The sequence below is a fragment of the Balaenoptera borealis genome, assembly GCF_965194805.1.
Source record: "Balaenoptera borealis genome assembly, chromosome: 19".
Lineage (NCBI taxonomy): Eukaryota > Metazoa > Chordata > Mammalia > Artiodactyla > Balaenopteridae > Balaenoptera > Balaenoptera borealis.
The window spans coordinates 45189055-45215651 of record NC_138878.1 but is presented as its reverse complement, the minus strand read 5'-3'; positions in this window follow the sequence as shown (position 1 = coordinate 45215651).

Here is a 26597-nt window from a genome sequence, read left to right as displayed (position 1 = left end):
GAAACAAACCTCAGTCATGTTGCCAGGCCACAGGTTTCCACCATCAAACCTCAGACATATTCCCAAGCCACAGGGTTCCAGAATCAAACCGTTCTCATGTTCCCAGGCCACAGGGTTCCAGAATGCACTGATGACATGTTCCCCGGCCACAGGGTTCCAGAATCCACTGATGTCATGTTCCCAGGCCACAGGATTCCAGAATAAAACCTCAGTCAAGTTCCCTGTCCACAGGGTTCCAGAACCAAGCCTCAGTCAGGTTCCCAGGGCCCAGTATTCCACAATCTAAACAGATGTCATGTTCCCAGGGCACAGCATTCCAGAATCACGCCTCAGTCTTGTTCCTGGCCACAGGGTTCCAGAATCAAACCAATGTCAAGTTCCCAGGCCATGGGTTTCAAGTATCAGGTCTCAGTCATGTTTCCAGGGTACAGGGTTCTACAATCAAATCTCAGTCATGTTGCCAGTCCACAGATTTCTGCCATCAAACCTCAGTCAAGTTCCCAGGCCACAGATTTCCAGAATCAAACTTAAGTCATATTCCCAGGCCACACTTTTCCAGAATCACGCCTCAGTCATGTTCCTAGGCCACAGCGTTCCAGAATCAAACCAATGTCATACTCCTAGGCCATGGGTTTCCACTACCAGGCCACAGTCATGTTTCCAGGGCACAGGGTTCTACAATCAAACCTCAGTCATGTTGCCAGTCCACAGGTTTCTGCCATCAAACCTCAGTCAAGTTCCCAGGCCAAAGATTTCCAATATCAAACCTCAGTCATATTCGCAGGACACATGGTTCCAGAATCAAACCTCAGTCATGTTTGCAGGACCCATGATTCTACAATCAGAACACAGTCATGTTCCCAGCACAAAGGTGTCCAGAATCAAACCTCAGTCATGTTCCCAGGGAACAGGGTTCCAGAAACAAACCTCAGTCATGTTGCCAAGCCACAGGTTTCCACCATCAAACCTCAGACATGTTCCCAGGCCACAGGGTTCCAGAATCAAACCGTTCTCATGTTCCCAGGCCACAGGGTTCCAGAATCCACTGATGTCATGTTCCCAGGCCACAGGGTTCGAGAAACAATCCTCAGTTATTTTCGCAGGCTACAGGGTTCCAGAATAAAACCTCAGTCATGTTCCCAGTCCACAGGGTACCAAAACCAAGCCTCAGTCAGATTCCCAGGGCCCAGTATTCCACAATCTAAACAGATGTCATGTTCCCAGGCAACAGGATTCCAGAATCACACCTCAGTCTTGTTCCTGGCCACAGGGTTCCAGAATCAAACCAATGTCAAATTCCCAGGCCATGGGTTTCAAGTATCAGGTCGCAGTCATGTTTCCAGGGCACAGGGTTCTACAATCAAACCTCAGTCATGTTGCCAGTCCACAGATTTCTGCCATCAAACCTCAGTCAAGTTCCCAGGCCACAGATTTCCAGAATCAAACCTCAGTCATATTCCCAGGCCACACTTTTCCAGAATCACGCCTCAGTCATGTTACCAGGCCACCGGGTTCCAGAAACAATCCTCAGTTATATTCCCAGGCTACAGGGTTCCAGAATAAAAACTCAGTCATGTTCCCGGTCCACAGGGTTCCAGAATCAAACCAATGTCAATTTCCCAGGCCATGCGTTTCAAGTATCAGGTCGCAGTCATGTTTCCAGAGCACAGGGTTCAACAATCAAACCTCAGTAATGTTGCCAGTCCACAGATTTCTGCCATCAAACCTCAGTCAAGTTCCCAGGCCACAGATTTCCAGAATCAAACCTCAGTCATATTCCCAGGCCACAGTTTTCCAGAATCACGCCTCAGTCATGTTCCCTGGCCACAGGGATCCAGAATCAAACCTCAGTCATGTTGCCAGGCCATAGGGTACCACCATCAAACCTCAGTCATATTCCCAGACCACAGGTTTCCACAATCAAACCGATTTCATGTTCCCAGGCAACAGGGTACCAGAATCCAAAGTGATGTCATGTTCCCAGGCCCCAGGATTCCTCAATCTAACATCAGTCATGTTCACAGGCCCATGGTTTCCAAAATCAAACCACAGTCATATTCCCAGGCCACATGGTTCCAGAATCAAACCTCAGTCATGTTCCCAGTCCACAGGATTCCAGAACCAAGCTTTCAGTCAGGTTCCCAGGGCACAGTATTCCATAATCTAAACAGATGTCATGTTCCCAGGCCGCAGGATTCCAGAATCACGCCTCAGTCATATTCCAAGGCCACAGGGTTCCAGAATCAAACCAATGTCAAATTCCTAGGCCATGGGTTTCCAGTACCAAGCCACAGTCATGTTTCCTGGGCACAGGATTCCAGAATCTCGCCTCAGTCATGTTCCCTGGCCACAGGGTTAAAGAATCAAACCAATGTCAAGTTCCCAAGCCATGGGTTTCAAGTATCAGGTCGCAGTCATGTTTCCAGGGTACAGGGTTCTACAATCAAACCTCAGTCATGTTGCCAGTCCACAGGTTTCTGCCATCAAACCTCAGTCAAGTTCCCAGGCCACAGATTTCCAGAATCAAAGCTCAGTCATATTCCCAGGACACATGGTTCCAGAATCAAACCTCAGTCATGTTCGCAGGCCACAGGATTCCACAATCAAACCACAGTCATGTTCCCAGGAGAAAGGTGTCCAGAAGCAAACCTCAGTCATGTTCCCAGGGAACAGGGTTCCAGAAACAAACCTCAGTCATGTTGCCAGGCCACAGGTTTCCACCATCAAACCTCAGACATATTCCCAAGCCACAGGGTTCCAGAATCAAACCGTTCTCATGTTCCCAGGCCACAGGGTTCCAGAATGCACTGATGACATGTTCCCAGGCCACAGGATTCCAGAATAAAACCTCAGTCAAGTTCCCTGTCCACAGGGTTCCAGAACCAAGCCTCAGTCAGGTTCCCAGGGCCCAGTATTCCACAATCTAAACAGATGTCATGTTCCCAGGGCACAGCATTCCAGAATCACGCCTCAGTCTTGTTCCTGGCCACAGGGTTCCAGAATCAAACCAATGTCAAGTTCCCAGGCCATGGGTTTCAAGTATCAGGTCGCAGTCATGTTTCCAGGGCACAGGGTTCTACAATCAAACCTCAGTCATGTTGCCAGTCCACAGATTTCTGCCATCAAACCTCAGTCAAGTTCCCAGGCCACAGATTTCCAGAATCAAACTTCAGTCATATTCCCAGGCCACACTTTTCCAGAATCACGCCTCAGTCATGTTCCCAGGCCACAGCGTTCCAGAATCAAACCAATGTCAAACTCCTAGGCCATGGGTTTCCACTACCAGGCCACAGTCATGTTTCCAGGGCACAGGGTTCTACAATCAAACCTCAGTCATGTTGCCAGTCCACAGGTTTCTGCCATCAAACCTCAGTCAAGTTCCCAGGCCACAGATTTCCAGAGTCAAACCTCAGTCATATTCCCAGGCCACAGTTTTCCAGAATCACGCCTCAGTCATGTTCCCTGGCCCCAGGGATCCAGAATCAAACCTCAGTCATGTTGCCAGGCCATAGGATACCACCATCAAACCTCAGTCATATTCCCAGACCACAGGTTTCCACAATCAAACCGATTTCATGTTCCCAGGCAACAGGGTACCAGAATCCAAAGTGATGTCATGTTCCCAGGCCCCAGGATCCCTCAATCTAACATCAGTCATGTTCACAGGCCAATGGTTTCCAAAATCAAACCACAGTCATATTCCCAGGCCACATGGTTCCAGAATCAAACCTCAGTCATGTTCCCAGTCCACAGGATTCCAGAACCAAGCTTTCAGTCAGGTTCCCAGGGCACAGTATTCCATAATCTAAACAGATGTCATGTTCCCAGGCCGCAGGATTCCAGAATCACGCCTCAGTCATGTTCCCAGGCCACAGGGTTCCAGAATCAAACCAATGTCAAATTCCTAGGCCATGGGTTTCCAGTACCAAGCCACAGTCATGTTTCCTGGGCACAGGATTCCAGAATCTCGCCTCAGTCATGTTCCCTGGCCACAGGGTTAAAGAATCAAACCAATGTCAAGTTCCCAAGCCATGGGTTTCAAGTATCAGGTCTCAGTCATGTTTCCAGGGTACAGGGTTCTACAATCAAACCTCAGTCATGTTGCCAGTCCACAGGTTTCTGCCATCAAACCTCAGTCAAGTTCCCAGGCCACAGATTTCCAGAATCAAAGCTCAGTCATATTCCCAGGACACATGGTTCCAGAATCAAACCTCAGTCATGTTCGCAGGCCACAGGATTCCACAATCAAACCACAGTCATGTTCCCAGGAGAAAGGTGTCCAGAAGCAAACCTCAGTCATGTTCCCAGGGAACAGGGTTCCAGAAACAAACCTCAGTCATGTTGCCAGGCCACAGGTTTCCACCATCAAACCTCAGACATATTCCCAAGCCACAGGGTTCCAGAATCAAACCGTTCTCATGTTCCCAGGCCACAGGGTTCCAGAATCCACTGATGACATGTTCCCCGGCCACAGGGTTCCAGAATCCACTGATGTCATGTTCCCAGGCCACAGGATTCCAGAATAAAACCTCAGTCAAGTTCCCTGTCCACAGGGTTCCAGAACCAAGCCTCAGTCAGGTTCCCAGGGCCCAGTATTCCACAATCTAAACAGATGTCATGTTCCCAGGGCACAGCATTCCAGAATCACGCCTCAGTCTTGTTCCTGGCCACAGGGTTCCAGAATCAAACCAATGTCAAGTTCCCAGGCCATGGGTTTCAAGTATCAGGTCTCAGTCATGTTTCCAGGGTACAGGGTTCTACAATCAAATCTCAGTCATGTTGCCAGTCCACAGATTTCTGCCATCAAACCTCAGTCAAGTTCCCAGGCCACAGATTTCCAGAATCAAACTTAAGTCATATTCCCAGGTCACACTTTTCCAGAATCACGCCTCAGTCATGTTCCTAGGCCACAGCGTTCCAGAATCAAACCAATGTCATACTCCTAGGCCATGGGTTTCCACTACCAGGCCACAGTCATGTTTCCAGGGCACAGGGTTCTACAATCAAACCTCAGTCATTTTGCCAGTCCACAGGTTTCTGCCATCAAACCTCAGTCAAGTTCCCAGGCCAAAGATTTCCAATATCAAACCTCAGTCATATTCGCAGGACACATGGTTCCAGAATCAAACCTCAGTCATGTTTGCAGGACCCATGATTCTACAATCAGAACACAGTCATGTTCCCAGCACAAAGGTGTCCAGAATCAAACCTCAGTCATGTTCCCAGGGAACAGGGTTCCAGAAACAAACCTCAGTCATGTTGCCAAGCCACAGGTTTCCACCATCAAACCTCAGACATATTCCCAGGCCACAGGGTTCCAGAATCAAACCGTTCTCATGTTCCCAGGCCACAGGGTTCCAGAATCCACTGATGTCATGTTCCCAGGCCACAGGGTTCGAGAAACAATCCTCAGTTATTTTCGCAGGCTACAGGGTTCCAGAATAAAACCTCAGTCATGTTCCCAGTCCATAGGGTACCAAAACCAAGCCTCAGTCAGATTCCCAGGGCCCAGTATTCCACAATCTAAACAGATGTCATGTTCCCAGGCAACAGGATTCCAGAATCACGCCTCAGTCTTGTTCCTGGCCACAGGGTTCCAGAATCAAACCAATGTCAAATTCCCAGCCCATGGGTTTCAAGTATCAGGTCGCAGTCATGTTTCCAGGGCACAGGGTTCTACAATCAAACCTCAGTAATGTTGCCAGTCCACAGATTTCTGCCATCAAACCTCAGTCAAGTTCCCAGGCCACAGATTTCCAGAATCAAACCTCAGTCATATTCCCAGGCCACACTTTTCCAGAATCACGCCTCAGTCATGTTACCAGGCCACCGGGTTCCAGAAACAATCCTCAGTTATATTCCCAGGCGACAGGGTTCCAGAATAAAACCTCAGTCATGTTCCCAGTCCACAGGGTTCCAGAATCAAACCAATGTCAATTTCCCAGGCCATGCGTTTCAAGTATCAGGTCGCAGTCATGTTTCCAGAGCACAGGATTCAACAATCAAACCTCAGTAACGTTGCCAGTCCACAGATTTCTGCCATCAAACCTCAGTCAAGTACCCAGGCCACAGATTTCCAGAATCAAACCTCAGTCATATTCCCAGGCCACAGTTTTCCAGAATCACGCCTCAGTCATGTTCCCTGGCCACAGGGATCCAGAATCAAACCTCAGTCATGTTGCCAGGCCATAGGGTACCACCATCAAACCTCAGTCATATTCCCAGACCACAGGTTTCCACAATCAAACCGATTTCATGTTCCCAGGCAACAGGGTACCAGAATCCAAAGTGATGTCATGTTCCCAGGCCCCAGGATTCCTCAATCTAACATCAGTCATGTTCACAGGCCAATGGTTTCCAAAATCAAACCACAGTCATATTCCCAGGCCACATGGTTCCAGAATCAAACCTCAGTCATGTTCCCAGTCCACAGGATTCCAGAACCAAGCTTTCAGTCAGGTTCCCAGGGCACAGTATTCCATAATCTAAACAGATGTCATGTTCCCAGGCCGCAGGATTCCAGAATCACGCCTCAGTCATATTCCAAGGCCACAGGGTTCCAGAATCAAACCAATGTCAAATTCCTAGGCCATGGGTTTCCAGTACCAAGCCACAGTCATGTTTCCTGGGCACAGGATTCCAGAATCTCGCCTCAGTCATGTTCCCTGGCCACAGGGTTCCAGAATCAAACCAATGTCAAGTTCCCAAGCCATGGGTTTCAAGTATCAGGTCTCAGTCATGTTTCCAGGGTACAGGGTTCTACAATCAAACCTCAGTCATGTTGCCAGTCCACAGGTTTCTGCCATCAAACCTCAGTCAAGTTCCCAGGCCACAGATTTCCAGAATCAAAGCTCAGTCATATTCCCAGGACACATGGTTCCAGAATCAAACCTCAGTCATGTTCGCAGGCCACAGGATTCCACAATCAAACCACAGTCATGTTCCCAGGACAAAGGTGTCCAGAAGCAAACCTCAGTCATGTTCCCAGGGAACAGGGTTCCAGAAACAAACCTCAGTCATGTTGCCAGGCCACAGGTTTCCACCATCAAACCTCAGACATATTCCCAAGCCACAGGGTTCCAGAATCAAACCGTTCTCATGTTCCCAGGCCACAGGGTTCCAGAATGCACTGATGACATGTTCCCCGGCCACAGGGTTCCAGAATCCACTGATGTCATGTTCCCAGGCCACAGGATTCCAGAATAAAACCTCAGTCAAGTTCCCTGTCCACAGGGTTCCAGAACCAAGCCTCAGTCAGGTTCCCAGGGCCCAGTATTCCACAATCTAAACAGATGTCATGTTCCCAGGGCACAGCATTCCAGAATCACGCCTCAGTCTTGTTCCTGGCCACAGGGTTCCAGAATCAAACCAATGTCAAGTTCCCAGGCCATGGGTTTCAAGTATCAGGTCTCAGTCATGTTTCCAGGGTACAGGGTTCTACAATCAAATCTCAGTCATGTTGCCAGTCCACAGATTTCTGCCATCAAACCTCAGTCAAGTTCCCAGGCCACAGATTTCCAGAATCAAACTTAAGTCATATTCCCAGGCCACACTTTTCCAGAATCACGCCTCAGTCATGTTCCTAGGCCACAGCGTTCCAGAATCAAACCAATGTCATACTCCTAGGCCATGGGTTTCCACTACCAGGCCACAGTCATGTTTCCAGGGCACAGGGTTCTACAATCAAACCTCAGTCATGTTGCCAGTCCACAGGTTTCTGCCATCAAACCTCAGTCAAGTTCCCAGGCCAAAGATTTCCAATATCAAACCTCAGTCATATTCGCAGGACACATGGTTCCAGAATCAAACCTCAGTCATGTTTGCAGGACCCATGATTCTACAATCAGAACACAGTCATGTTCCCAGCACAAAGGTGTCCAGAATCAAACCTCAGTCATGTTCCCAGGGAACAGGGTTCCAGAAACAAACCTCAGTCATGTTGCCAAGCCACAGGTTTCCACCATCAAACCTCAGACATATTCCCAGGCCACAGGGTTCCAGAATCAAACCGTTCTCATGTTCCCAGGCCACAGGGTTCCAGAATCCACTGATGTCATGTTCCCAGGCCACAGGGTTCGAGAAACAATCCTCAGTTATTTTCGCAGGCTACAGGGTTCCAGAATAAAACCTCAGTCATGTTCCCAGTCCATAGGGTACCAAAACCAAGCCTCAGTCAGATTCCCAGGGCCCAGTATTCCACAATCTAAACAGATGTCATGTTCCCAGGCAACAGGATTCCAGAATCACGCCTCAGTCTTGTTCCTGGCCACAGGGTTCCAGAATCAAACCAATGTCAATTTCCCAGGCCATGCGTTTCAAGTATCAGGTCGCAGTCATGTTTCCAGGGCACAGGGTTCTACAATCAAACCTCAGTAATGTTGCCAGTCCACAGATTTCTGCCATCAAACCTCAGTCAAGTTCCCAGGCCACAGATTTCCAGAATCAAACCTCAGTCATATTCCCAGGCCACACTTTTCCAGAATCACGCCTCAGTCATGTTACCAGGCCACCGGGTTCCAGAAACAATCCTCAGTTATATTCCCAGGCGACAGGGTTCCAGAATAAAACCTCAGTCATGTTCCCAGTCCACAGGGTTCCAGAATCAAACCAATGTCAATTTCCCAGGCCATGCGTTTCAAGTATCAGGTCGCAGTCATGTTTCCAGAGCACAGGATTCAACAATCAAACCTCAGTAATGTTGCCAGTCCACAGATTTCTGCCATCAAACCTCAGTCAAGTACCCAGGCCACAGATTTCCAGAATCAAACCTCAGTCATATTCCCAGGCCACAGTTTTCCAGAATCACGCCTCAGTCATGTTCCCTGGCCACAGGGATCCAGAATCAAACCTCAGTCATGTTGCCAGGCCATAGGGTACCACCATCAAACCTCAGTCATATTCCCAGACCACAGGTTTCCACAATCAAACCGATTTCATGTTCCCAGGCAACAGGGTACCAGAATCCAAAGTGATGTCATGTTCCCAGGCCCCAGGATTCCTCAATCTAACATCAGTCATGTTCACAGGCCAATGGTTTCCAAAATCAAACCACAGTCATATTCCCAGGCCACATGGTTCCAGAATCAAACCTCAGTCATGTTCCCAGTCCACAGGATTCCAGAACCAAGCTTTCAGTCAGGTTCCCAGGGCACAGTATTCCATAATCTAAACAGATGTCATGTTCCCAGGCCGCAGGATTCCAGAATCACGCCTCAGTCATATTCCAAGGCCACAGGGTTCCAGAATCAAACCAATGTCAAATTCCTAGGCCATGGGTTTCCAGTACCAAGCCACAGTCATGTTTCCTGGGCACAGGATTCCAGAATCTCGCCTCAGTCATGTTCCCTGGCCACAGGGTTAAAGAATCAAACCAATGTCAAGTTCCCAAGCCATGGGTTTCAAGTATCAGGTCGCAGTCATGTTTCCAGGGTACAGGGTTCTACAATCAAACCTCAGTCATGTTGCCAGTCCACAGGTTTCTGCCATCAAACCTCAGTCAAGTTCCCAGGCCACAGATTTCCAGAATCAAAGCTCAGTCATATTCCCAGGACACATGGTTCCAGAATCAAACCTCAGTCATGTTCGCAGGCCACAGGATTCCACAATCAAACCACAGTCATGTTCCCAGGAGAAAGGTGTCCAGAAGCAAACCTCAGTCATGTTCCCAGGGAACAGGGTTCCAGAAACAAACCTCAGTCATGTTGCCAGGCCACAGGTTTCCACCATCAAACCTCAGACATATTCCCAAGCCACAGGGTTCCAGAATCAAACCGTTCTCATGTTCCCAGGCCACAGGGTTCCAGAATGCACTGATGACATGTTCCCAGGCCACAGGATTCCAGAATAAAACCTCAGTCAAGTTCCCTGTCCACAGGGTTCCAGAACCAAGCCTCAGTCAGGTTCCCAGGGCCCAGTATTCCACAATCTAAACAAATGTCATGTTCCCAGGGCACAGCATTCCAGAATCACGCCTCAGTCTTGTTCCTGGCCACAGGGTTCCAGAATCAAACCAATGTCAAGTTCCCAGGCCATGGGTTTCAAGTATCAGGTCGCAGTCATGTTTCCAGGGCACAGGGTTCTACAATCAAACCTCAGTCATGTTGCCAGTCCACAGATTTCTGCCATCAAACCTCAGTCAAGTTCCCAGGCCACAGATTTCCAGAATCAAACTTAAGTCATATTCCCAGGCCACACTTTTCCAGAATCACGCCTCAGTCATGTTCCCAGGCCACAGCGTTCCAGAATCAAACCAATGTCAAACTCCTAGGCCATGGGTTTCCACTACCAGGCCACAGTCATGTTTCCAGGGCACAGGGTTCTACAATCAAACCTCAGTCATGTTGCCAGTCCACAGGTTTCTGCCATCAAACCTCAGTCAAGTTCCCAGGCCACAGATTTCCAGAGTCAAACCTCAGTCATATTCCCAGGCCACAGTTTTCCAGAATCACGCCTCAGTCATGTTCCCTGGCCCCAGGGATCCAGAATCAAACCTCAGTCATGTTGCCAGGCCATAGGATACCACCATCAAACCTCAGTCATATTCCCAGACCACAGGTTTCCACAATCAAACCGATTTCATGTTCCCAGGCAACAGGGTACCAGAATCCAAAGTGATGTCATGTTCCCAGGCCCCAGGATCCCTCAATCTAACATCAGTCATGTTCACAGGCCAATGGTTTCCAAAATCAAACCACAGTCATATTCCCAGGCCACATGGTTCCAGAATCAAACCTCAGTCATGTTCCCAGTCCACAGGATTCCAGAACCAAGCTTTCAGTCAGGTTCCCAGGGCACAGTATTCCATAATCTAAACAGATGTCATGTTCCCAGGCCGCAGGATTCCAGAATCACGCCTCAGTCATGTTCCCAGGCCACAGGGTTCCAGAATCAAACCAATGTCAAATTCCTAGGCCATGGGTTTCCAGTACCAAGCCACAGTCATGTTTCCTGGGCACAGGATTCCAGAATCTCGCCTCAGTCATGTTCCCTGGCCACAGGGTTCCAGAATCAAACCAATGTCAAGTTCCCAAGCCATGGGTTTCAAGTATCAGGTCGCAGTCATGTTTCCAGGGTACAGGGTTCTACAATCAAACCTCAGTCATGTTGCCAGTCCACAGATTTCTGCCATCAAACCTCAGTCAAGTTCCCAGGCCACAGATTTCCAGAATCAAACTTCAGTCATATTCCCAGGCCACACTTTTCCAGAATCACGCCTCAGTCATGTTCCTAGGCCACAGCGTTCCAGAATCAAACCAATGTCAAACTCCTAGGCCTTGGGTTTCCACTACCAGGCCACAGTCATGTTTCCAGGGCACAGGGTTCTACAATCAAACCTCAGTCATGTTGCCAGTCCACAGGTTTCTGCCATCAAACCTCAGTCAAGTTCCCAGGCCAAAGATTTCCAATATCAAACCTCAGTCATATTCGCAGGACACATGGTTCCAGAATCAAACCTCAGTCATGTTTGCAGGACCCATGATTCTACAATCAGAACACAGTCATGTTCCCAGCACAAAGGTGTCCAGAATCAAACCTCAGTCATGTTCCCAGGGAACAGGGTTCCAGAAACAAACCTCAGTCATGTTGCCAAGCCACAGGTTTCCACCATCAAACCTCAGACATGTTCCCAGGCCACAGGGTTCCAGAATCAAACCGTTCTCATGTTCCCAGGCCACAGGGTTCCAGAATCCACTGATGTCATGTTCCCAGGCCACAGGGTTCGAGAAACAATCCTCAGTTATTTTCGCAGGCTACAGGGTTCCAGAATAAAACCTCAGTCATGTTCCCAGTCCACAGGGTACCAAAACCAAGCCTCAGTCAGATTCCCAGGGCCCAGTATTCCACAATCTAAACAGATGTCATGTTCCCAGGCAACAGGATTCCAGAATCACGCCTCAGTCTTGTTCCTGGCCACAGGGTTCCAGAATCAAACCAATGTCAAATTCCCAGGCCATGGGTTTCAAGTATCAGGTCGCAGTCATGTTTCCAGGGCACAGGGTTCTACAATCAAACCTCAGTCATGTTGCCAGTCCACAGATTTCTGCCATCAAACCTCAGTCAAGTTCCCAGGCCACAGATTTCCAGAATCAAACCTCAGTCATATTCCCAGGCCACACTTTTCCAGAATCACGCCTCAGTCATGTTACCAGGCCACCGGGTTCCAGAAACAATCCTCAGTTATATTCCCAGGCTACAGGGTTCCAGAATAAAAACTCAGTCATGTTCCCGGTCCACAGGGTTCCAGAATCAAACCAATGTCAATTTCCCAGGCCATGCGTTTCAAGTATCAGGTCGCAGTCATGTTTCCAGAGCACAGGGTTCAACAATCAAACCTCAGTAATGTTGCCAGTCCACAGATTTCTGCCATCAAACCTCAGTCAAGTTCCCAGGCCACAGATTTCCAGAATCAAACCTCAGTCATATTCCCAGGCCACAGTTTTCCAGAATCACGCCTCAGTCATGTTCCCTGGCCACAGGGATCCAGAATCAAACCTCAGTCATGTTGCCAGGCCATAGGGTACCACCATCAAACCTCAGTCATATTCCCAGACCACAGGTTTCCACAATCAAACCGATTTCATGTTCCCAGGCAACAGGGTACCAGAATCCAAAGTGATGTCATGTTCCCAGGCCCCAGGATTCCTCAATCTAACATCAGTCATGTTCACAGGCCAATGGTTTCCAAAATCAAACCACAGTCATATTCCCAGGCCACATGGTTCCAGAATCAAACCTCAGTCAAGTTCCCTGTCCCCAGGGTTCCAGAACCAAGCCTCAGTCAGGTTCCCAGTGCCCAGAATTCCACAATCTAAACAGATCTCATGTTCCCAGGGCACAGCATTCCAGAATCACGCCTCAGTCTTGTTCCTGGCCACAGGGTTCCAGAATCAAACCAATGTCAAGTTCCCAGGCCATGGGTTTCAAGTATCAGGTCTCAGTCATGTTTCCAGGGCACAGGGTTCTACAATCAAACCTCAGTAATGTTGCCAGTCCACAGATTTCTGCCATCAAACCTCAGTCAAGTTCCCAGGCCACAGATATCCAGAATCAAACCTCAGTCACATTCCCAGGCCACACTTTTCCAGAATCACGCCAGAGTCATGGTCCCAGGCCACAGGGTTCCAGCAACAATCCTCAGTTATATTCCCAGGCTACAGGGTTCCAGAATCAAACCTCAGTCATGTTCCCAGTCCACAGGATTCCAGAACCAAGCTTTCAGTCAGGTTCCCAGGGCACAGTATTCCATAATCTAAACAGATGTCATGTTCCCAGGCCGCAGGATTCCAGAATCACGACTCAGTCATATTCCCAGGCCACAGGGTTCCAGAATCAAACCAATGTCAAATTCCTAGGCCATGGGTTTCCAGTACCAAGCCACAGTCATGTTTCCTGGGCACAGGATTCCAGAATCTCGCCTCAGTCATGTTCCCTGGCCACAGGGTTCCAGAATCAAACCAATGTCAAGTTCCCAAGCCATGGGTTTCAAGTATCAGGTCGCAGTCATGTTTCCAGGGCACAGGGTTCTACATCAAACCTCAGTCATGTTGCCAGTCCACAGGTTTCTGCCATCAAACCTCAGTCAAGTTCCCAGGCCACAGATTTCCAGAATCAAAGCTCAGTCATATTCCCAGGACGCATGGTTCCAGAATCAAACCTCAGTCATGTTCGCAGGCCACAGGATTCCACAATCAAACCACAGTCATGTTCCCAGGACAAAGGTGTCCAGAAGCAAACCTCAGGCATGTTCCCAGGGAACAGGGTTCCAGAAACAAACCTCAGTCATGTTGCCAGGCCACAGGTTTCCACCATCAAACCTCAGACATATTCCCAAGCCACAGGGTTCCAGAATCAAACCGTTCTCATGTTCCCAGGCCACAGGGTTCCAGAATCCACTGATGACATGTTCCCCGGCCACAGGGTTCCAGAATCCACTGATGTCATGTTCCCAGGCCACAGGATTCCAGAATAAAACCTCAGTCAAGTTCCCTGTCCACAGGGTTCCAGAACCAAGCCTCAGTCAGGTTCCCAGGGCCCAGTATTCCACAATCTAAACAGATGTCATGTTCCCAGGGCACAGCATTCCAGAATCACGCCTCAGTCTTGTTCCGGGCCACAGGGTTCCAGAATCAAACCAATGTCAAGTTCCCAGGCCATGGGTTTCAAGTATCAGGTCGCAGTCATGTTTCCAGGGTACAGGGTTCTACAATCAAACCTCAGTCATGTTGCCAGTCCACAGATTTCTGCCATCAAACCTCAGTCAAGTTCCCAGGCCACAGATTTCCAGAATCAAACTTCAGTCATATTCCCAGGCCACACTTTTCCAGAATCACGCCTCAGTCATGTTCCTAGGCCACAGCGTTCCAGAATCAAACCAATGTCAAACTCCTAGGCCATGGGTTTCCACTACCAGGCCACAGTCATGTTTCCAGGGCACAGGGTTCTACAATCAAACCTCAGTCATGTTGCCAGTCCACAGGTTTCTGCCATCAAACCTCAGTCAAGTTCCCAGGCCAAAGATTTCCAATATCAAACCTCAGTCATATTCGCAGGACACATGGTTTCAGAATCAAACCTCAGTCATGTTTGCAGGACCCATGATTCTACAATCAGAACACAGTCATGTTCCCAGCACAAAGGTGTCCAGAATCAAACCTCAGTCATGTTCCCAGGGAACAGGGTTCCAGAAACAAACCTCAGTCATGTTGCCAAGCCACAGGTTTCCACCATCAAACCTCAGACATGTTCCCAGGCCACAGGGTTCCAGAATCAAACCGTTCTCATGTTCCCAGGCCACAGGGTTCCAGAATCCACTGATGTCATGTTCCCAGGCCACAGGGTTCGAGAAACAATCCTCAGTTATTTTCGCAGGCTACAGGGTTCCAGAATAAAACCTCAGTCATGTTCCCAGTCCACAGGGTACCAAAACCAAGCCTCAGTCAGATTCCCAGGGCCCAGTATTCCACAATCTAAACAGATGTCATGTTCCCAGGCAACAGGATTCCAGAATCACGCCTCAGTCTTGTTCCTGGCCACAGGGTTCCAGAATCAAACCAATGTCAAATTCCCAGGCCATGGGTTTCAAGTATCAGGTCGCAGTCATGTTTCCAGGGCACAGGGTTCTACAATCAAACCTCAGTCATGTTGCCAGTCCACAGATTTCTGCCATCAAACCTCAGTCAAGTTCCCAGGCCACAGATTTCCAGAATCAAACCTCAGTCATATTCCCAGGCCACACTTTTCCAGAATCACGCCTCAGTCATGTTACCAGGCCACCGGGTTCCAGAAACAATCCTCAGGTATATTCCCAGGCTACAGGGTTCCAGAATAAAACCTCAGTCATGTTCCCAGTCCACAGGGTTCCAGAATCAAACCAATGTCAATTTCCCAGGCCATGCGTTTCAAGTATCAGGTCGCAGTCATGTTTCCAGAGCACAGGGTTCAACAATCAAACCTCAGTAATGTTGCCAGTCCACAGATTTCTGCCATCAAACCTCAGTCAAGTTCCCAGGCCACAGATTTCCAGAATCAAAGCTCAGTCATATTCCCAGGACACATGGTTCCAGAATCAAACCTCAGTCATGTTCGCAGGCCACAGGATTCCACAATCAAACCACAGTCATGTTCCCAGGAGAAAGGTGTCCAGAAGCAAACCTCAGTCATGTTCCCAGGGAACAGGGTTCCAGAAACAAACCTCAGTCATGTTGCCAGGCCACAGGTTTCCACCATCAAACCTCAGACATATTCCCAAGCCACAGGGTTCCAGAATCAAACCGTTCTCATGTTCCCAGGCCACAGGGTTCCAGAATGCACTGATGACATGTTCCCAGGCCACAGGATTCCAGAATAAAACCTCAGTCAAGTTCCCTGTCCACAGGGTTCCAGAACCAAGCCTCAGTCAGGTTCCCAGGGCCCAGTATTCCACAATCTAAACAGATGTCATGTTCCCAGGGCACAGCATTCCAGAATCACGCCTCAGTCTTGTTCCTGGCCACAGGGTTCCAGAATCAAACCAATGTCAAGTTCCCAGGCCATGGGTTTCAAGTATCAGGTCGCAGTCATGTTTCCAGGGCACAGGGTTCTACAATCAAACCTCAGTCATGTTGCCAGTCCACAGATTTCTGCCATCAAACCTCAGTCAAGTTCCCAGGCCACAGATTTCCAGAATCAAACTTAAGTCATATTCCCAGGCCACACTTTTCCAGAATCACGCCTCAGTCATGTTCCCAGGCCACAGCGTTCCAGAATCAAACCAATGTCAAACTCCTAGGCCATGGGTTTCCACTACCAGGCCACAGTCATGTTTCCAGGGCACAGGGTTCTACAATCAAACCTCAGTCATGTTGCCAGTCCACAGGTTTCTGCCATCAAACCTCAGTCAAGTTCCCAGGCCACAGATTTCCAGAGTCAAACCTCAGTCATATTCCCAGGCCACAGTTTTCCAGAATCACGCCTCAGTCATGTTCCCTGGCCCCAGGGATCCAGAATCAAACCTCAGTCATGTTGCCAGGCCATAGGATACCACCATCAAACCTCAGTCATATTCCCAGACCACAGGTTTCCACAATCAAACCGATTTCATGTTCCCAGGCAACAGGGTACCAGAATCCAAAGTGATGTCATGTTCCCAGGCCCCAGGATCCCTCAATCTAACATCAGTCATGTTCACAGGCCCATGGTTTCCAAAATCAAACCACAGTCATATTCCCAGGCCACATGGTTCCAGAATCAAACCTCAGTCATGTTCCCAGTCCACAGGATTCCAGAACCAAGCTTTCAGTCAGGTTCCCAGGGCACAGTATTCCATAATCTAAACAGATGTCATGTTCCCAGGCCGCAGGATTCCAGAATCACGCCTCAGTCATGTTCCCAGGCCACAGGGTTCCAGAATCAAACCAATGTCAAATTCCTAGGCCATGGGTTTCCAGTACCAAGCCACAGTCATGTTTCCTGGGCACAGGATTCCAGAATCTCGCCTCAGTCATGTTCCCTGGCCACAGGGTTCCAGAATCAAACCAATGTCAAGTTCCCAAGCCATGGGTTTCAAGTATCAGGTCGCAGTCATGTTTCCAGGGTACAGGGTTCTACAATCAAACCTCAGTCATGTTGCCAGTCCACAGATTTCTGCCATCAAACCTCAGTCAAGTTCCCAGGCCACAGATTTCCAGAATCAAACTTCAGTCATATTCCCAGGCCACACTTTTCCAGAATCACGCCTCAGTCATGTTCCTAGGCCACAGCGTTCCAGAATCAAACCAATGTCAAACTCCTAGGCCTTGGGTTTCCACTACCAGGCCACAGTCATGTTTCCAGGGCACAGGGTTCTACAATCAAACCTCAGTCATGTTGCCAGTCCACAGGTTTCTGCCATCAAACCTCAGTCAAGTTCCCAGGCCAAAGATTTCCAATATCAAACCTCAGTCATATTCGCAGGACACATGGTTCCAGAATCAAACCTCAGTCATGTTTGCAGGACCCATGATTCTACAATCAGAACACAGTCATGTTCCCAGCACAAAGGTGTCCAGAATCAAACCTCAGTCATGTTCCCAGGGAACAGGGTTCCAGAAACAAACCTCAGTCATGTTGCCAAGCCACAGGTTTCCACCATCAAACCTCAGACATGTTCCCAGGCCACAGGGTTCCAGAATCAAACCGTTCTCATGTTCCCAGGCCACTGGGTTCCAGAATCCACTGATGTCATGTTCCCAGGCCACAGGGTTCGAGAAACAATCCTCAGTTATTTTCGCAGGCTACAGGGTTCCAGAATAAAACCTCAGTCATGTTCCCAGTCCACAGGGTACCAAAACCAAGCCTCAGTCAGATTCCCAGGGCCCAGTATTCCACAATCTAAACAGATGTCATGTTCCCAGGCAACAGGATTCCAGAATCACGCCTCAGTCTTGTTCCTGGCCACAGGGTTCCAGAATCAAACCAATGTCAAATTCCCAGGCCATGGGTTTCAAGTATCAGGTCGCAGTCATGTTTCCAGGGCACAGGGTTCTACAATCAAACCTCAGTCATGTTGCCAGTCCACAGATTTCTGCCATCAAACCTCAGTCAAGTTCCCAGGCCACAGATTTCCAGAATCAAACCTCAGTCATATTCCCAGGCCACACTTTTCCAGAATCACGCCTCAGTCATGTTACCAGGCCACCGGGTTCCAGAAACAATCCTCAGTTATATTCCCAGGCTACAGGGTTCCAGAATAAAAACTCAGTCATGTTCCCAGTCCACAGGGTTCCAGAATCAAACCAATGTCAATTTCCCAGGCCATGCGTTTCAAGTATCAGGTCGCAGTCATGTTTCCAGAGCACAGGGTTCAACAATCAAACCTCAGTAATGTTGCCAGTCCACAGATTTCTGCCATCAAACCTCAGTCAAGTTCCCAGGCCACAGATTTCCAGAATCAAACCTCAGTCATATTCCCAGGCCACAGTTTTCCAGAATCACGCCTCAGTCATGTTCCCTGGCCACAGGGATCCAGAATCAAACCTCAGTCATGTTGCCAGGCCATAGGGTACCACCATCAAACCTCAGTCATATTCCCAGACCACAGGTTTCCACAATCAAACCGATTTCATGTTCCCAGGCAACAGGGTACCAGAATCCAAAGTGATGTCATGTTCCCAGGCCCCAGGATTCCTCAATCTAACATCAGTCATGTTCACAGGCCAATGGTTTCCAAAATCAAACCACAGTCATATTCCCAGGCCACATGGTTCCAGAATCAAACCTCAGTCAAGTTCCCTGTCCACAGGGTTCCAGAACCAAGCCTCAGTCAGGTTCCCAGTGCCCAGAATTCCACAATCTAAACAGATCTCATGTTCCCAGGGCACAGCATTCCAGAATCACGCCTCAGTCTTGTTCCTGGCCACAGGGTTCCAGAATCAAACCAATGTCAAGTTCCCAGGCCATGGGTTTCAAGTATCAGGTCTCAGTCATGTTTCCAGGGCACAGGGTTCTACAATCAAACCTCAGTAATGTTGCCAGTCCACAGATTTCTGCCATCAAACCTCAGTCAAGTTCCCAGGCCACAGATATCCAGAATCAAACCTCAGTCACATTCCCAGGCCACACTTTTCCAGAATCACGCCAGAGTCATGGTCCCAGGCCACAGGGTTCCAGCAACAATCCTCAGTTATATTCCCAGGCTACAGGGTTCCAGAATCAAACCTCAGTCATGTTCCCAGTCCACAGGATTCCAGAACCAAGCTTTCAGTCAGGTTCCCAGGGCACAGTATTCCATAATCTAAACAGATGTCATGTTCCCAGGCCGCAGGATTCCAGAATCACGACTCAGTCATATTCCCAGGCCACAGGGTTCCAGAATCAAACCAATGTCAAATTCCTAGGCCATGGGTTTCCAGTACCAAGCCACAGTCATGTTTCCTGGGCACAGGATTCCAGAATCTCGCCTCAGTCATGTTCCCTGGCCACAGGGTTCCAGAATCAAACCAATGTCAAGTTCCCAAGCCATGGGTTTCAAGTATCAGGTCGCAGTCATGTTTCCAGGGCACAGGGTTCTACATCAAACCTCAGTCATGTTGCCAGTCCACAGGTTTCTGCCATCAAACCTCAGTCAAGTTCCCAGGCCACAGATTTCCAGAATCAAAGCTCAGTCATATTCCCAGGACGCATGGTTCCAGAATCAAACCTCAGTCATGTTCGCAGGCCACAGGATTCCACAATCAAACCACAGTCATGTTCCCAGGACAAAGGTGTCCAGAAGCAAACCTCAGTCATGTTCCCAGGGAACAGGGTTCCAGAAACAAACCTCAGTCATGTTGCCAGGCCACAGGTTTCCACCATCAAACCTCAGACATATTCCCAAGCCACAGGGTTCCAGAATCAAACCGTTCTCATGTTCCCAGGCCACAGGGTTCCAGAATCCACTGATGACATGTTCCCCGGCCACAGGGTTCCAGAATCCACTGATGTCATGTTCCCAGGCCACAGGATTCCAGAATAAAACCTCAGTCAAGTTCCCTGTCCACAGGGTTCCAGAACCAAGCCTCAGTCAGGTTCCCAGGGCCCAGTATTCCACAATCTAAACAGATGTCATGTTCCCAGGGCACAGCATTCCAGAATCACGCCTCAGTGTTGTTCCGGGCCACAGGGTTCCAGAATCAAACCAATGTCAAGTTCCCAGGCCATGGGTTTCAAGTATCAGGTCGCAGTCATGTTTCCAGGGTACAGGGTTCTACAATCAAACCTCAGTCATGTTGCCAGTCCACAGATTTCTGCCATCAAACCTCAGTCAAGTTCCCAGGCCACAGATTTCCAGAATCAAACTTCAGTCATATTCCCAGGCCACACTTTTCCAGAATCACGCCTCAGTCATGTTCCTAGGCCACAGCGTTCCAGAATCAAACCAATGTCAAACTCCTAGGCCATGGGTTTCCACTACCAGGCCACAGTCATGTTTCCAGGGCACAGGGTTCTACAATCAAACCTCAGTCATGTTGCCAGTCCACAGGTTTCTGCCATCAAACCTCAGTCAAGTTCCCAGGCCAAAGATTTCCAATATCAAACCTCAGTCATATTCGCAGGACACATGGTTTCAGAATCAAACCTCAGTCATGTTTGCAGGACCCATGATTCTACAATCAGAACACAGTCATGTTCCCAGCACAAAGGTGTCCAGAATCAAACCTCAGTCATGTTCCCAGGGAACAGGGTTCCAGAAACAAACCTCAGTCATGTTGCCAAGCCACAGGTTTCCACCATCAAACCTCAGACATGTTCCCAGGCCACAGGGTTGCAGAATCAAACCGTTCTCATGTTCCCAGGCCACAGGGTTCCAGAATCCACTGATGACATGTTCCCCGGCCACAGGGTTCCAGAATCCACTGATGTCATGTTCCCAGGCCACAGGATTCCAGAATAAAACCTCAGTCAAGTTCCCTGTCCACAGGGTTCCAGAACCAAGCCTCAGTCAGGTTCCCAGGGCCCAGTATTCCAAAATCTAAACAGATGTCATGTTCCCAGGGCACAGCATTCCAGAATCACGCCTCAGTCTTGTTCCTGGCCACAGGGTTCCAGAATCAAACCAATGTCAAGTTCCCAGGCCACGGGTTTCAAGTATCAGGTCGCAGTCATGTTTCCAGGGTACAGGGTTCTACAATCAAACCTCAGTCATGTTGCCAGTCCACAGATTTCTGCCATCAAACCTCAGTCAAGTTCCCAGGCCACAGATTTCCAGAATCAAACTTCAGTCATATTCCCAGGCCACACTTTTCCAGAATCACGCCTCGGTCATGTTCCCAGGCCACAGCGTTCCAGAATCAAACCAATGTCAAACTCCTAGGCCATGGGTTTCCACTACCAGGCCACAGTCATGTTTCCAGGGCACAGGGTTCTACAATCAAACCTCAGTCATGTTGCCAGTCCACAGGTTTCTGACATCAAACCTCAGTCAAGTTCCCAGGCCAAAGATTTCCAAAATCAAACCACAGTCATATTCCCAGGCCACATGGTTCCAGAATCAAACCTCAGCCATGTTCCCAGTCCACAGGGTACCAAAACCAAGCCTCAGTCAGATTCCCAGGGCCCAGTATTCCACAATCTAAACAGATGTCATGTTCCCAGGCAACAGGATTCCAGAATCACGCCTCAGTCTTGTTCCTGGCCACAGGGTTCCAGAATCAAACCAATGTCAAATTCCCAGGCCATGGGTTTCAAGTATCAGGTCGCAGTCATGTTTCCAGGGCACAGGGTTCTACAATCAAACCTCAGTCATGTTGCCAGTCCACAGATTTCTGCCATCAAACCTCAGTCAAGTTCCCAGGCCACAGATTTCCAGAATCAAACCTCAGTCATATTCCCAGGCCACACTTTTCCAGAATCACGCCTCAGTCATGTTACCAGGCCACCGGGTTCCAGAAACAATCCTCAGGTATATTCCCAGGCTACAGGGTTCCAGAATAAAACCTCAGTCATGTTCCCAGTCCACAGGGTTCCAGAATCAAACCAATGTCAATTTCCCAGGCCATGCGTTTCAAGTATCAGGTCGCAGTCATGTTTCCAGAGCACAGGGTTCAACAATCAAACCTCAGTAATGTTGCCAGTCCACAGATTTCTGCCATCAAACCTCAGTCAAGTTCCCAGGCCACAGATTTCCAGAATCAAACCTCAGTCATATTCCCAGGCCACAGTTTTCCAGAATCACGCCTCAGTCATGTTCCCTGGCCACAGGGATCCAGAATCAAACCTCAGTCATGTTGCCAGGCCATAGGGTACCACCATCAAACCTCAGTCATATTCCCAGACCACAGGTTTCCACAATCAAACCGATTTCATGTTCCCAGGCAACAGGGTACCAGAATCCAAAGTGATGTCATCTTCCCAGGCCCCAGGATTCCTCAATCTAACATCAGTCATGTTCACAGGCCCATGGTTTCCAAAATCAAACCACAGTCATATTCCCAGGCCACATGGTTCCAGAATCAAACCTCAGTCATGTTCCCAGTCCACAGGATTCCAGAACCAAGCTTTCAGTCAGGTTCCCAGGGCACAGTATTCCATAATCTAAACAGATGTCATGTTCCCAGGCCGCAGGATTCCAGAATCACGCCTCAGTCATGTTCCCACGCCACAGGGTTCCAGAATCAAACCAATGTCAAATTCCTAGGCCATGGGTTTCCAGTACCAAGCCACAGTCATGTTTCCTGGGCACAGGATTCCAGAATCTCGCCTCAGTCATGTTCCCTGGCCACAGGGTTCCAGAATCAAACCAATGTCAAGTTCCCAAGCCATGGGTTTCAAGTATCAGGTCGCAGTCATGTTTCCAGGGCACAGGGTTCTACAATCAAACCTCAGTCATGTTGCCAGTCCACAGGTTTCTGCCATCAAACCTCAGTCAAGTTCCCAGGCCACAGATTTCCAGAATCAAAGCTCAGTCATATTCCCAGGACACATGGTTCCAGAATCAAACCTCAGTCATGTTCGCAGGCGACAGGATTCCACAATCAAACCACAGTCATGTTCCCAGGAGAAAGGTGTCCAGAAGCAAACCTCAGTCATGTTCCCAGGGAACAGGGTTCCAGAAACAAACCTCAGTCATGTTGCCAGGCCACAGGTTTCCACCATCAAACCTCAGACATATTCCCAAGCCACAGGGTTCCAGAATCAAACCGTTCTCAGGTTCCCAGGCCACAGGGTTCCAGAATCCACTGATGACATGTTCCCCGGCCACAGGGTTCCAGAATCCACTGATGTCATGTTCCCAGGCCACAGGATTCCAGAATAAAACCTCAGTCAAGTTCCCTGTCCACAGGGTTCCAGAACCAAGCCTCAGTCAGGTTCCCAGGGCCCAGTATTCCAAAATCTAAACAGATGTCATGTTCCCAGGGCACAGCATTCCAGAATCACGCCTCAGTCTTGTTCCTGGCCACAGGGTTCCAGAATCAAACCAATGTCAAGTTCCCAGGCCACGGGTTTCAAGTATCAGGTCGCAGTCATGTTTCCAGGGTACAGGGTTCTACAATCAAACCTCAGTCATGTTGCCAGTCCACAGATTTCTGCCATCAAACCTCAGTCAAGTTCCCAGGCCACAGATTTCCAGAATCAAACTTCAGTCATATTCCCAGGCCACACTTTTCCAGAATCACGCCTCGGTCATGTTCCCAGGCCACAGCGTTCCAGAATCAAACCAATGTCAAACTCCTAGGCCATGGGTTTCCACTACCAGGCCACAGTCATGTTTCCAGGGCACAGGGTTCTACAATCAAACCTCAGTCATGTTGCCAGTCCACAGGTTTCTGACATCAAACCTCAGTCAAGTTCCGAGGCCAAAGATTTCCAAAATCAAACCACAGTCATATTCCCAGGCCACATGGTTCCAGAATCAAACCTCAGTCATGTTCCCAGTCCACAGGATTCCAGAACCAAGCTTTCAGTCAGGTTCCCAGGGCACAGTATTCCTTAATCTAAACAGATGTCATGTTCCCAGGCCGCAGGATTCCAGAATCACGCCTCAGTCATGTTCTCAGGCCACAGGGTTCCAGAATCAAACCAATGTCAAATTCCTAGGCCATGGGTTTCCAGTACCAAGCCACAATCATGTTTCCTGGGCACAGGATTCCAGAATCTCGCCTCAGTCATGTTCCCTGGCCACAGGGATCCAGAATCAAACCAATGTCAAGTTCCCAAGCCATGGGTTTCAAGTATCAGGTCGCAGTCATGTTTCCAGGGCACAGGGTTCTACAATCAAACCTCAGTCATGTTGCCAGTCCACAGGTTTCTGCCATCAAACCTCAGTCAAGTTCCCAGGCCACAGATTTCCAGAATCAAAGCTCAGTCATATTCCCATGACACATGGTTCCAGGATCAAACCTCAGTCATGTTTGCAGGACCCATGATTCTACAATCAGAACACAGTCATGTTCCCAGCACAAAGGTGTCCAGAATCAAACCTCAGTCATGTTCCCAGGGAACAGGGTTCCAGAAACAAACCTCAGTCATGTTGCCAAGCCACAGGTTTCCACCATCAAACCTCAGACATATTCCCAAGCCACAGGGTTCCAGAATCAAACCGTTCTCATGTTCCCAGGCCACAGGGTTCCAGAATCCACTGATGTCATGTTCCCAGGCCACAGGGTTCGAGAAACAATCCTCAGTTATTTTCGCAGGCTACAGGGTTCCAGAATAAAACCTCAGTCATGTTCCCAGTCCACAGGGTACCAAAACCAAGCCTCAGTCAGATTCCCAGGGCCCAGTATTCCACAATCTAAACAGATGTCATGTTCCCAGTCCACAGGGTTCCAGAATCAAACCAATGTCAATTTCCCAGGCCATGCGTTTCAAGTATCAGGTCGCAGTCATGTTTCCAGAGCACAGGGTTCAACAGTCAAACCTCAGTAATGTTGCCAGTCCACAGATTTCTGCCATCAAACCTCAGTCAAGTTCCCAGGCCACAGATTTCCAGAATCAAACCTCAGTCATATTCCCAGGCCACAGTTTTCCAGAATCACGCCTCAGTCATGTTCCCTGGCCACAGGGATCCAGAATCAAACCTCAGTCATGTTGCCAGGCCATAGGGTACCACCATCAAACCTCAGTCATATTCCCAGACCACAGGTTTCCACGATCAAACCGATTTCATGTTCCCAGGCAACAGGGTACCAGAATCCAAAGTGATGTCATGTTCCCAGGCCCCAGGATTCCTCAATCTAACATCAGTCATGTTCACAGGCCAATGGTTTCCAAAATCAAACCACAGTCATATTCCCAGGCAACATGGTTCCAGAATCAAACCTCAGTCATGTTCCCAGTCCACAGGATTCCAGAACCAAGCTTTCAGTCAGGTTCCCAGGGCACAGTATTCCATAATCTAAACAGATGTCATGTTCCCAGGCCACAGGGTTCCAGAATCAAACCAATATCAAATTCCTAGGCCATGGGTTTCCAGTACCAAGCCACAGTCATGTTTCCTGGGCACAGGATTCCAGAATCTCGCCTCAGTCATGTTCCCTGGCCACAGGGTTCCAGAATCAAACCAATGTCAAGTTCCCAAGCCATGGGTTTCAAGTATCAGGTCGCAGTCATGTTTCCAGGGCAAAGGGTTCTACAATCAAACCTCAGTCATGTTGCCAGTCCACAGATTTCTGCCATCAAACCTCAGTCAAGTTCCCAGGCCACAGATTTCCAGAATCAAAGCTCAGTCATATTCCCAGGACACATGGTTCCAGAATCAAACCTCAGTCATGTTTGCAGGACCCATGGTTCCACAATCAAACCACAGTCATATTCCCAGGACAAAGGTGTCCAGAGGCAAAACTCACTCATGTTCCCAGGGAACAGGGTTTCAGAAACAAACCTCAGTCATGTTGCCAGGCCACAGGTTTCCACCATCAAACCTCAGACATATTCCCAAGCCACAGTGTTCCAGAATCAAACCGTTCTCATGTTCCCAGGCCACAGGGTTCCAGAATCCACTGATGTCATGTTCCCCGGCCACAGGGTTCCAGAATCCACTGATGTCATGTTCCCAGGCCACAGGATTCCAGAATAAAACCTCAGTCAAGTTCCCTGTCCACAGGGTTCCAGAACCAAGCCTCAGTCAAGTTCCCAGGGCCCAGAATTCCACAATCTAAACAGATCTCATTTTCCCAGGGCACAGCATTCCAGAATCACGCCTCAGTCTTGTTCCTGGCCACAGGGTTCCAGAATCAAACCAATGTCAAATTCCCAGGCCATGGGTTTCAAGTATCAGGTCGCAGTCATGTTTCCAGGGCACAGGGTTCTACAATCAAACCTCAGTAATGTTGCCAGTCCACAGATTTCTGCCATCAAACCTCAGTCAAGTTCCCAGGCCACAGATTTCCAGAATCAAACCTCAGTCATATTCCCAGGCCACACTTTTCCAGAATCACGCCTCAGTCATGTTCCCAGGCCACAGGGTTCCAGCAACAATCCTCAGTTATATTCCCAGGCTACAGGGTTCCAGAATAAAACCTCAGTCATGTTCCCAGTCCACAGGTTTCCAGAATCAAACCAATGTCAATTTTCCAGGCCATGCGTTTCAAGTATCAGGTCTCAGTCATGTTTCCATAGCACAGGGTTCTACAATCAAACCTAAGTAATGTAGCCAGTCCACA